General features: G+C 39.8%; 2 protein-coding genes across 2 annotated transcripts in view; both read right to left on the bottom strand.

Moving 5' to 3' along the window:
* LOC109204420 (nucleotide-binding oligomerization domain-containing protein 1) overlaps nucleotides 1-3,808 on the bottom strand; it is a 40,236-nt gene extending 36,428 nt beyond the window's left edge. Inside the window, exons 1-3 of the mRNA XM_025903348.1 lie at nucleotides 3,384-3,808; nucleotides 2,252-2,314; nucleotides 2,071-2,140 (exon numbers count right to left, since the gene is read on the bottom strand). The gene's annotated coding sequence lies outside the window, so the exon portion shown is untranslated. The remainder of the gene's footprint in view (nucleotides 1-2,070; nucleotides 2,141-2,251; nucleotides 2,315-3,383) is intronic.
* Nucleotides 1-12,894, bottom strand: part of LOC102077781 (uncharacterized) — a 160,465-nt gene that overhangs the window by 69,855 nt on the left and 77,716 nt on the right. The window lies entirely within an intron of this gene.

Genomic DNA, 12,894 nt, shown 5'->3' with positions numbered 1-12,894 from the left:
GATCTGCACACGTCTATTACCACGAGCGTCGCACTCGCAATAGTAATTCTTTCCTTTACTCGTTACTTGAAAAAAGTAATCGGATTACTGCGTTACTGCCCATCTCTGGTCCCCACTCTGAGTGTCCAGCATTGAGTCCCACTTAAGTTAAGCTGCACTGTCAATTGCAAAGCGAACAAACTGTGCATCTAACTTTTCTTATTATTATTCTAACTGAGAGATGTGAAACAGCAGCTCTGGTGCAAAAACAGCAAGAGTATCTTGATTAACAGTTGGATGGATAAGGCTTATATCAGCATATTATTCTCCTTCAGTCTCCTCTCATTTATCTGAACTCCCACACTGTCTCTCTTTCTAGTCCCTGTCAGTACTCTTGCTGCAGCATTTTGGATTAGCTGAAGGCTTTTTAGGGAGTTTTTAGGACATCCTGATAATAATGAATGACATTAGTCCGGCCTGGAAGTAATAAATGCATGAACTAGTTTTTCAGCATTTTTAAATGAAAGGAAGGTTGGAGATTGGCCTATAATTGGCTAAGACAACTGGGTCTAGAGATGGCTTTAAGTAAAGAGGTGAAACGATTTCAAGCAACTTAAAGAAGTCCAAACTAGGGGTGGGTTTTGATAATCGATTTATCGATTAAAATCGATTCTAGCTTGGATAACGTGATATCGATTCATTAAAATCCTGAATCGATTTTTTAATATTAATTTATTTTTGCCCGAAACGCCAGAATCTCAGGTTAAACCTCACAAAATTTCAACAACCACCAAACAGCTAAAACAGTAAACGAGAGCAGGTACACGGATTCTGCACAAAGACGTAAACAGCTTCAGCTACTTTGACACAAAAGCATCTGCTGTGACGCTCACACCTTTGATAAAGTCTTGCAAGTGTCAGCATAGAAAAGTATCATCAGACTTTGATCCACCATCCAAAAGAGTCTGATTGCCAGTGATTAAAATTTTCAGCACAACTGTGATCCCAAACACAATGCCAATGCAGTAAAATCATACTTGGATAGAAAACCACACAGTCATGGATTGGCCTCCCCAGAGCCCAGACCTCAACATTATTGAAGCAGTGTGGGTTCATGTTGACAGAGAACAGAACAAAAGGCAGAAACATCCAAAGAACAGCTTTGAATGTCCTTCAAGAAGCCTGGAGATCTATTCCTGAAAACTACTTGACATGACAAGAAAGCTGCCTAAGAGAGTTCAGACTGTGCTGATTGTGACCTACACCCGTGGTCACACCTAATATTCACTTTCAAGCTCGTTAGAATTGTACAAACTCTTGTTGTCCTATATACAGTGTTTCCAAGTACATTTTTACATTTCGGTAAATTGCTGCTCCTATTTCTGATTTACTTAGAAAAATATAAAGAAAAGAGTCAGTTCAAGACTTTTTGAACAATACTTTATGCACATTTTAATATTGTAGACCAGATAGTCAAAGTGTTACGCTAACCAGTACCAGATCATTGGAAGTCATGTATATGGATTTTGAAAGATGTTCATACTGTTTATATGTTTACATTTAGCCAACTAACAGTGTTTTGTAGTTATATAAAAAACTTTGAATTCCACCTGATTAAATTTGATTTGTTGGAGGAGGAAACATCTGTGGTCCCTTGGTTCCCCCTAGTTGCTGTCATCACACAGAGCTGCTGAGTGTCAGATTAATGCTCTTCAGTGTCTGTTTTTTTCTTTGTTTGTTTGTTTCCTAATATGCTGCCTTCTACACTCAGGCAGAACTTTAACTGAAGACTTAATTCTTCAGTTAATCCTGGGTGGAGGTGGTGGCTGTAAATACTTTAACTTTTTATAACATTAAAAAATGTGCTTTTAGAATCTTAACTTGTCCTGAGTGTTTCCTTTATTTGTACATACTGTTAGGTTCACAACAGAGTTTTTAAAGGAAAGTGTTCAGTGTTTGTTTAGCTAAAAGATTTAAAGGGCAGAATAAACTACATTTATATTTCATTAATAAACATATGTAATAGAGCATTGAAGAGAAACATCAGTTATCAGATACCTGTAGACTTCAGAGTATCAGAGACACACTTACACATCAGCCTCAAAGTCTCCACTGATGAGAAACTCCATCAGCTGTTCAGCATCTTTGTGCTGTTATTTTCCTTAACACAAGAAACAAAAATCACAAACTGTAAGACTGTGGTGTTACTGTGAGCGCAAAGACTGTTATTGTCTATTATTACAGTGGCTTTAATCCTCACACAGAATCTCACCTGTTCCTCTCTCCACCACATCACATCATGCTGAGTGTGAGCAGCTTCAAGGGGGGGGGGCACCTTGTTTATTGTTTAAAAATATAAAACCCAGTTATTCCAATGAAGATAAAAATGCCAGACAAGAAAACTCAGTACACATCTACATAAATCATAAATCTATGCAATTAAAATCATGTTCTGGGTTAATCTTATCAGTAATTAAAACCTCATTATGGGTCAAACTTGTCCCATTTGTTTATTATCAATGTGTCTTTGCTCTACTGCAGTTTAATCCGAATTTAAAGAGCTAAAAAGAAAGAAAAAAAGGCTGTGAACATGTACATTTAGTCACACACACAAACAGTTATCACAAGAAAAACTACAAAAATAGGCAGCCTACTTCTTCTGTTTAAAACAATTCAAACTGTCCGTAAAATCTTTAAGTTCTCTCTTGAAAAGATGCCGAAAATAAGAAGTCAAGTTTGGATTAAAGGAGCAATCTGCACAGAGCATGATAAAGGTACAAAGATATTCCAACTTCCGGGATCAGCGCCTCATAAGTGATGAGTAACTTTCGAACTATCAGAATGGAGACAAGAAGCGATCCGAGCCGAACGATAACAAAAGTCAAACTTTTCTGTCTTGCAGGACATTCGCTTCATGTGCTATTAACTACAACACACCACCAAGTTAAAAACAACACCTTTACATTTTTATGTATATTAGGACAGTTGTTTAGGAATGCGTGAGCTACATAAAAGTCATTTTCCCCCTTTTTCTTTCTTTTGGTCTTCAAAAGAGAGAGAAAAGCCGCCTTCACCTCTTATATCGTCCAAGGACATAGTAATAGACCCCCCCCCCCCCCCCCCAACCACACACACACACACACACACAAGCGCAAAGGGAACCTAATAAAAAAGAGAACATAAACCAGAAAATACAAATACACTCAGAGACATAAAATGGACTCAACTCAAAACTAAGTGTAAAAACGTCCCTTCCTTCAGATATCCACTGTACCCTCCACAGACGGCGGGTTTGATGCGAACCAAAGCGGCCTGTGCTGTCCTTCCTCGTGGATCACAGAAACAGTCGAAAAGTAAAGTTTCTACAGCTTAAAACCAGTCCGCCTCTTCGTCATGAATCTTACCTGTATGGTACTAGTTCATTGTGTCCGCTTCTTTTGGGATCGTTTCTCTCTGTGTTAATCCATAGGATAGTAAAAAGAACAAAAAAACAAAAAAAACAAAAAAACAAACGCCGGCTGGACGTTTTCCTTTCACTTTTCTTGATCAGGAATTAGGAAGTACTTATATGATTCACCAGATGCCACCGCTGCAGGCAAACTAGGTCATAAAACGCCACTTTTCCAACCCGTCTGGCTAAGAAATGATGTAAAAGTCGCTGTTTAATAATCAGGACGCTGTAAAACTCAGTAAAGTCTTTTAGCTGCAGGAATAGTTCTTCAATCAATCAAATTAATTTCACTTTCACATGCTAAAGAGATTCTTTATCACACTGTGGGACAGTAACCTTTCATGTTTAAATATATGCAGTTTAAAGGTTCTGATTCTGATGTGCAGTGGCGGTCCTAGCCTGTTTGGTGCCCCGGGCGAACATTCCCTCTAGCGTACCCCCCCCACACACACACACACACACACACATTCGCAAATAAAACATATTAAGGATTGTACATTAACATAAAACTGTTGTCGGAACTAACTGATATTAAAATCTGTAACATAATGTATTGTTTGGAGTTTAGTCTGTTACTGTTATTATTTTTACCATTTCTTTTTGGAGCAACTGTAATCCACATTATTTCCTTAGGGGTTAATAAAGTATTCTGATTGTTTCAGGATAACTCACCATTATCCAATGACACATCTGCTTACCTGTATCTTTTGCTTGTTTCTCCTCCTCTTCTTTTCTATCTTTTTCTAAACTGAGCACCTGATGGCTTTGAACTTTTCTTGTCCAACTTCCATTGGTTTTAATTTTGCACTCCACTATGAACACAAATCCCCCATATCGACGATCGCCACAACATAACCTAACAGACCTACACCTTAGTTCACAGATTCACTTTGTCTAAAGTTTATTTCTGGGATTTCGCACAACCCGGGATTAAAATCATGAATACATAATGGGCTTGGATTTACAACATGATTGAAATGTGCTCTGTTTGGAAGCAGCCGGCCCCCCTCCCCTTTCGACAGGTTGTGTGTGAGACTTTAAATCATCAAACTGTAAATTATAAATTTTAAATTGTTATTGATCCCTTTATCCCTAATCCTAAAGTGTGTATTTATTTTCTTATTCTTCTTATATTTATTGTTTGTTTACTTGCACTGCTGTAACTGGAGCCTCGTGGTCTCGTCTCTCTATATACTGGACTGTATGTAGCGGAGATGACAATAAAGTTTACTTTGACTTCAGCAGCGAGCAGGCGCACCGAGGGCTCTCGCGCTCACTTTTCGCGTATAGAATTTCGAAAAAACATAGGGGCAAATTATAAGTCTGTATCATGATGTCCGGTGTTTTCGTGTTTGTTGTTTTGTTTTTATTTTGTTTTATTTTGCGAGTTGGTTATTAGATGCTGCTCCAGCCAGCCAGAGAATCCCCCGTCGCCCCGCCCGCTCCTCTCTGTGCCGCAAGCAGCAGGCGCACCTCGCAAACGGAGTGCGCCCTTACTCCCATCAAATGGGCAAATGGGCATTTTTTTTTTTTGCCGATGCCTGTGATGCCGCCCCCCACCACGATGCAACTGCCCGTGCTCACAGGGCAACGTGAACGGATCCAGTTGACTCTTTACAATCTTTACAATCCAACCAACTGGACGTTTTACTTTAGTAAAACAGTGAAACATGAGTCTTTCATCACCCTTCAGGTTGTGGGTTACAACAGAAAGTGATACATTTACTGTTCTCAAGTGGAGTCAGACTATTTCGACAGAGGACGTTTTGCTGAATAAGAGGATAATCACGTCTGTGTGAACTCGAGTCATAGAGACTTTAACAAACTAAACCATGTTTGTCCATAATTTGGACAGCGGGGAACAGGGGGAAGAAATAGTGAGAAGGTGATTAGGGGATCACTGAAGGTGGGGCAGCCCCTGAGAGTATAAGGAGGATCCATAGAGGTAAATAAAATGCATTAGCAGTGACTGAACTTTGACCTCTGACTTTTGTTTTGTGGTATCGTTTCAAATTAGAGAGAAGTGTGCACAGTGTTTAAACAAATAGGACTGTGACAGGAGAGGGATTAACTAATGAAGAGGTTGTTTGTTTTATTGGGAGGGATATAGAAATAGAATATATAAAGTTACATGAAATACACGTGAGCTGCTGGACAGACAGGTGAGATCCATGTGAATGACTTCATTACGTTTTTTCTTTCGTTCTTCTGTTAAATCCAGATGATTTTTGTCATGGTTAGTGATCAGGGAAGGACTCAAAAAGCAGAATCTTAAATCTTCAGTACAGTGTGTTTATTTACAGTGACACATGATCACACAGAAAAGCAACAATCTTTGCGACTGGGTTCTGAGACAGCTGGGTGTCCTGAAGGCTCCAATCCTCGCCACGGGCCTGGTCAAAAGAAACACCAGAAACAAGTCCACAACCCAGTGAGAACATTTACTCAGCCTGGGATTCCTGCACAGACACAAGCAGAAAGTAAGTATCAGGGAGCACACAGGCAATGGAGAAAACTGATCATGTGTTGGCAAACCAACTTTACTAACTAGTCAACAATCCAGCATTGAATAAATATCTTCCTCGGCTTAAATGGGAACTGGCTGATGACCAAATCTCTCAGGTGCAGATAGGCTGAGACTGGAGGAAGACACACGTCTACAGATAGAGAGACAGAGAGAGAGTAGGCAAGAGTGAGAAGGAGAGTGAGAGAATCATCACATATGAATAAGAGCAGGACAAGAAATCTATCAGCTCAGCTTAACACTATATTGTTGCTCAGTGCGATGTCAATACTGCTGTTTATTTCTGACATGGCAGCTGCACATTAAAGATCTGAAACTTTCAATTGCACACACCTAAACATTAAAGGTTACTCAGTGTGTTCAGCTCTGGCATTCTCACATAGCTTAATAAAAGAGTGTGAAAATCACTTCAGTGTAAGTTTAATGTTATTTATTCACAGATATTTCTATAATCTAACACCATCAACCGAACACATGCAAATTCTTATGACAATACCAAACACAGTTTGTGCTGCTCCAACTTTACAGCTGAGCTTCATTTGGTTGTATTAGGTTCATATTTTTCATGAAATAGTAAAATATCTCAGTAGAAACATGTGACGTTCTGTTGTGAATAAAATATGGATTTAGCAGATTTGCAAATGATTGGATTCTGTTTTTATTTACATTTTCCACAGCGTCCAAAGTTTTGTGGAAATGGGGTTATACTATAAGATTGTGTAAAATTGTATTTGTTTAACCCTTTCATGCATAGTGGCCATGCAGTGGACAGCTATTCAAAGACTGTTTTCTTGTATTTGTGTCAGTGTTGATGGTATACTTGCACATAAACCACTACATTGGACACTGATGTGTCACTCCCTGCCACCCACATTATATTTGTTATATATATTGATTGTTACATTGTTATAATGTATATATGTATATATATATATAGATGCGAGTGCATCGCAAAAACACATAAAAATGCCTGACACCTGTAAACGAAGCAGCATATGGCTGCAGTTTAAAGACTGTTTTGTCTCGGTCTCTGTCTTAGTCTCATCCCGACTTTGTCTTGGTCTTGACTCGGTCTGTCTTGGTCTTGTCTTGGTTTCGATACCCTCTGGTCTTGGTATTGTCTTGGTCTTGGTTTAGGCAGTCTTGACTACAAGTCCAGTACTCAAAACGCTTTATACAACATGCCTCAATAAATTGTTCAGATAATCACTTTTCTTTCTATGCTTAAGTGCTTTCTATCTAACATTCACACATATTCAAACTCCAATAGATGCATCAGAGGTTGCCCCCAAAATAATTGGCATGCAGACTGGAGCAGTCACCAACTTTCAGATTAGTAGATGCATGCGCTACCTCCTGAGCTAAATCCATGGAACAAGATATATGTAATGCCTGATGCATTAGTTGTACACGGGAGACATCATGCTTTCTTTATATTGCCAGATAAAATAATTTAATAAATAATAATTTTAAAAAAACTTGTATTAAATAAGAAACATGTTGACAAATGATGGCGGTCACAGTGGCATCATCAAAATATAAAAACTAAAAATTAAGCAGAAAGTGATGGGATCTGACTACTTCCTGAAATCCTTCTTTAGCTGTCATTAAAGTGAACAGTCACACAACACATGGCCATTTTTATGCATAGTCCCCTGTTTTAAAAGGCTCAAAATTATTTGAACAATTGACTGAAAAGCAATTTAATGAGGATGTGAATAAGCCATACTTATTACTATAGTTAGCTCTAAAAATTCTTTTAGCGAGAAAGCAAAAGCTTCAGAAGCCAAGATTAAACTGAAAATGATAAAGGAGAGAAACAGATCATGATCTGAAGTATATCATATCATCTGCCAAGAATGCTGGAGGCTATGTTATGGCATAGCCATGTATGGCTGCCAGTAGAACCAGGTCACTAATATTTATTGATGATGTGACTGTTGATAGAAACAGGAATAATTCTGAAGCATACAGGGTTATACTCTCTGCTCAGATACAGACAAATGCTGCAAAACTGGTCGTACAGTGCTCCACAGTGCAAATAGATAATGTCTGAAAGCATACCTCTAAAGCAGGGGCACTCGTGCCACAGCTGGCACGCGAACGGTTAACTGATGGCACAAGACGCAGTGAATTAATCTGAGAAGGTGCATAAAAAAATAAATGGCTGGGCCAGCGATGCACATCGCAAATTAGCTCACACAGACACATTCGTTATGCCGCTTCTTAATGACGGTATCTTAGCTAGCACGATATCAGATCATCCATCTTAGCTAACAACCCAACTACCAGATTCAACTTGTAATTGGTTAAAAATAACTTAGCCTACTGGTGAGAGGGACGTTGCTAGCTGGCAGTTTTTTCAAGTGATATTGAAATTTCTGCATTTCGACACTTCAAGAGCTTCAGGAGCTGTCCACTCAGCGCAGCATCAGCACCACGGAAATACACGGATACATCCGTAGACTCGAGACAGAATTCACAGAATTGTACAGTTCATTTGTTGTTATGGATAAAAAGCATCTTTTTTGTTTCAAAATAGCTGATAACTATTCGCTGATAGCTGCCAACATCTGCAAACAAATATAATTGTATAAAGTTGTTGTATATATTGTGTAACTTTTGATATAGAGCATTATTAAATTTATTGCTAATGCAGTCATATGGCACATTGACTTCTGAGGAAATTCTAGATGGCACTCATCATCAGAAAGGTTGCCGACCCCTGCTCACATGTAACCCAAGACTTTCTCAAGACAAGAAATGAGATATATTCTTCAGTGAGCAAATCAGTCACCTGATCTCACCCAAGAGAGCATGTAAGCATCTCAAGGGAGAAATCTGGTATTAAAAACTCCCTTTATACACTGTTCAGGAAATAATGAAAAACTGAAAACACATCAGCTCTCAATCATTTTGTCCAGTGACTTTTGAGCCTCTGAAAATGGGGCACTATGCATAAAAATGGCTTTAAATCCTGAATAATTAGTACAACATTTCCCCTGGAATTCAAGCTAAAAGACTACACTTTAATATATAACATATTAATTGGCTGAATTAAAACTGAAAGAGTCAAAACTACAAAAACTGAGCCGGTGTCCAGATGTGTGTGCATAGACTGAACTAAAGATGATTTGAGGCATGCTCAAATCTAAATATTAACAGACAACCCACTCTGTATCTCGAGTGCTAAACAATACTAATCTCACTAAACCCACTCAGTGTTGTGTGATGACATACTCTCTCTTAATATGTATATGATAATAAAACCACTCGCAGTGTTGTTATACAACTATAATTCCCATATCAGAAGAAATGTGAAATTTAGTGCAGTTTTATTTTGAAACACAGACTTCAAGTTTTACATGTTTGTAAACTGTTTTCAGTCAAAATCACATTTTGTACATTTACATGATTAAAAATGATGTCTGTAAACTGATTTGATTTTCACATGTATTTCATAAAATCCAAATATGCACCATGTTTTACACCACACCTTTATTTCTTGCATTAGTTCATTTAAAATAAAGAAATGACACTCACTGGTATCTTTATTGTCATGCCACCTGACTGTAATGTTATTACATGACTACTGTGAAAATCATTACAAAATCTTTATGTTTAGACTGACACATGAAGTCCAAAATCAGTACAGTTATTGCAAAAGTACCACATGTAAACAAAGTTGACTCACAACTTTAAAGTAACGATTACAGTCTTGCTTTGTTTTTTCACTATCCATCCACTCGCTTCTGCGTATTCTTTTTCAGGGTCGCGAGGGGGCAGGAGCCTATCCCAGCTGTTGAGTGCTTCACCAGATCTCAAACTGCTTGTGTTCCTTGAAGGCTGCTCTGTGCACGATGTTGTTGCTGTAGAGTCTAGAAAGAGACCAAAGCAGAGAGAGCAGACGTCACTCATTCACTCAGAACAACATGAATCCATGTGAGCTCAGACTGTGAATGATTCCTCTGAGAGTCTGAGGAGAAACTCCTTCACTGATGGAGACTGATTCATGTTGGCTCACCGCACACAGTCGATGGAGGGGTTGATGGAGAGCAGCTGCAGTAACACATCAGTCGAAGCATCAGTGATCTGATTGTGACTCAGACTGTAACACAAACACAACAAGTGGCTCTAAGTGATCGCTGCACATTATATTATTGTAGTGTGTGTGAACAGGCTGATGGTTATTGGTGCCTCCCAGAGAAGGATCAGTGTGTGACACTCACTCCAGGACTTGGACTTTGTGCAGATGTGTGATGAGAGGGAGCAGCAGCTGGTCAGTGAGCTGACAGTGACTGAGGTCCAGCTCTGTCAGCCCTTCACACGAGTCCAGCATCTGGACCAAAGCCCCACAGGCCCTCTGATCCAGTGTGCTGTGACTGAGATCCAGCTCTCCACCCAGGGCTCTACACAGGGACACCGCCCGCCTCACTGTGTCCCTCTCACTGTTCACAGGAACCAGAGACAGCAGCTGGAGGAGGACAGTTTTACTGACTCTAAACAGGACAAACAGAGCAAAGAGAAACTGTCAGGATGCATCAACAACAGTGTGAACGAGCTTCTCTCTGGTTTAGACTCTTCTGTGGTCTTTCCCACCTGAGGCGGACCCTGTGGAGGACAGGAAACAGCAGGTCCAGCACGCTGTCCTCCACCTCACAGTCTCGCAGGTCGAGCTGTGTGTCCCGGCTGCTGTGTGTCAGGATGGTGGAGACGGCCCTGCAGTCATCAGCAGTCAGACTCAGAGGCTCAGGCTGATCCTCCTCTGGTAGCTCCACACAGGAGGAGCAGGACAGATCCAAGCTGTGCTGCAGAGTCCTCAGCAGGCCTGACGCTGCCTCCTGCTGGACGTCACAGGCAGCACAGCAGTGGATGAACCTCAGCAGCTGATTCCTGTCAACACTGCAAGGAAAACACACGGAGACAGAAAAACTATAATTATAGATGCTGTGAACAAACTGCTAGTTTGAATAAAATGTGTTGATCTTTGAAACTAAAGGATTTTGAGAACAGCATCTATGAACTAGCAGCAAATACAATATTGTAATTAGATGCTGGATTTATGCACTCTCATGTTACTAAACTAGTGACAAAGTCACACTGAGCCCAGTTTTACTGTTTGAGCTGATTGTGCATGTGGATGTTAACAGATAACAGCTTTAAATGAAAAAGGACTCAGTTTATCCGATAACTGTGTTTAAATAATTTACTGCAATATAATCAGATTAAAGGCATCATTTGTCAGCAGTGATGAAGAGTAAAAATCTCCTTTGTGTCCAGGAAACCACAGAAACAGAGCGTGTTGCAGATTATTTTAATGGGTCCAATTAAAATGTGTCTGGAGGTTTATGAATTCCAGCTTTCAGCTTGTTGTTTGAGCAACTGTCAAAAGTGGCCAACAACACATTTATGTAATAGTTTTAATTATAAAATTACTAATGATTAGTAAATATCATTCATTATTATTTGAAGGCAAAGTTAATTAATGATCAATTTGCCACTTGTGGATACAGTAAAGTTTTACTGTGTAACTTTTATTATCTGTAGTTAACATGACATGTTTTTTTATTTTATTTTAAAGACTTTAAAAGTTTCCTTCTAGTTTCTTGTTCAGCTGTTCAGAAAATCTTTTCCACGCAGTAAAAGTAAAATGTTAGTTTATAAAACAGTGCACTGTAAGTATGTTATAATGATACAATTTATTTTAAAAAATTGGTAAAGAAATGCAGTCCTCCATGACAGTGACTGAATAAAGTCCAGTGTGTTGTTCAGCACTCACACAGGTGCAGCACAGAGGAACGAGCTCTAATATCTGACCTGAGATGAGAAACTTTGTCCAGCATGAAGAGGATGGACTCTACTCCCTCTGCTGGTATGGAGGTCCACAGGAGGTTCAGTTTGACTCCGTCTCCGTGTTTGAGGATGAAGATCAGAGCAGCACAGTCCACTGAGTCCAGCTCTCTGCAGCTCAGGTTGATCACATGACCAAATGACCTCAGTAAACTGGGTACAGCGTGACTGTCATGAGCTCTGTAGAGCTCTCTGATGGAGCTCATCACAAAGCTGGGACTGGGCCTGAAAACAAACAGTTTATTTCCAACTTTGTTTAAAGGATCCATAAACTGCTGATTAAAGATGAGACAGCATTTCAAATCCTCCTGATTAAACAGCAGAAACTGTGTTTGGTAAAAGATCAAACTACATTCAGCACCTTTTAAACACAATCCTGTCCAGAAAGGGAAGCAGACGTGTGGTTTCCTCCTGTAAGAAGAGGTTCTTCCTCAGGTCCACAGTGATGGTCTGAGCTGACGACTGCTGCAGCAGATAGTGAAGAAGCTCCCAGTTCAGACAGCAGGAGGTCAGGTCTCCACCAACCTTACTCAAGAAGGACAACGTCAAGTCCTTGTCCTGGATTTCATGGAGGAGACACAGAAGCTGCTGGAAGCTCTCTTCACTCAGTCTGCAGAGATCATAAATATAAAATAAGCTTTGAAGTAAAAATCTACATGTTATTTGGCCTGTGATGTTCAGGAAAGACATTTACTTGACTGTTAGAGGAGCATCATGGAGCAGCAGTGTAATGAGACCCTGAGCAGGGATGCAGGTCTCAGTCAGGTCTAACCGTCCGACTGTCCAGTATCTCAGCAGGGAAGCCAAACTACTGACAGCCCTCAACATTACTCTCTGTGATGGTCGGGCTTTCTTAGGCACAAGAGAAAGCTCTTCAACAGCCAGTGGACAGACCACTCTGCCTCTTCTTACCCACTGAAACAGGAGCAAGGACATGTCGATGGAAAGCCTGAAGATCACAGAGACAAAAGAGCAGAAATGATGAACACCAAGAACTAAAGATTCAAAGTGGACAGCAGATAAATGGTGTTAGAAGAACAAGAGGGAGTCATGATTTCACTTCCTGCCTCAGACTGTGTAGTTGTGTTGT

Source organism: Oreochromis niloticus, linkage group LG23 (genome assembly GCF_001858045.2).
Source record: "Oreochromis niloticus isolate F11D_XX linkage group LG23, O_niloticus_UMD_NMBU, whole genome shotgun sequence".
Classification (NCBI taxonomy): Eukaryota; Metazoa; Chordata; class Actinopteri; order Cichliformes; family Cichlidae; genus Oreochromis; species Oreochromis niloticus.
Note: the sequence above shows the minus strand (reverse complement) of the source record. Positions and strands in the feature narration are given on the sequence as shown.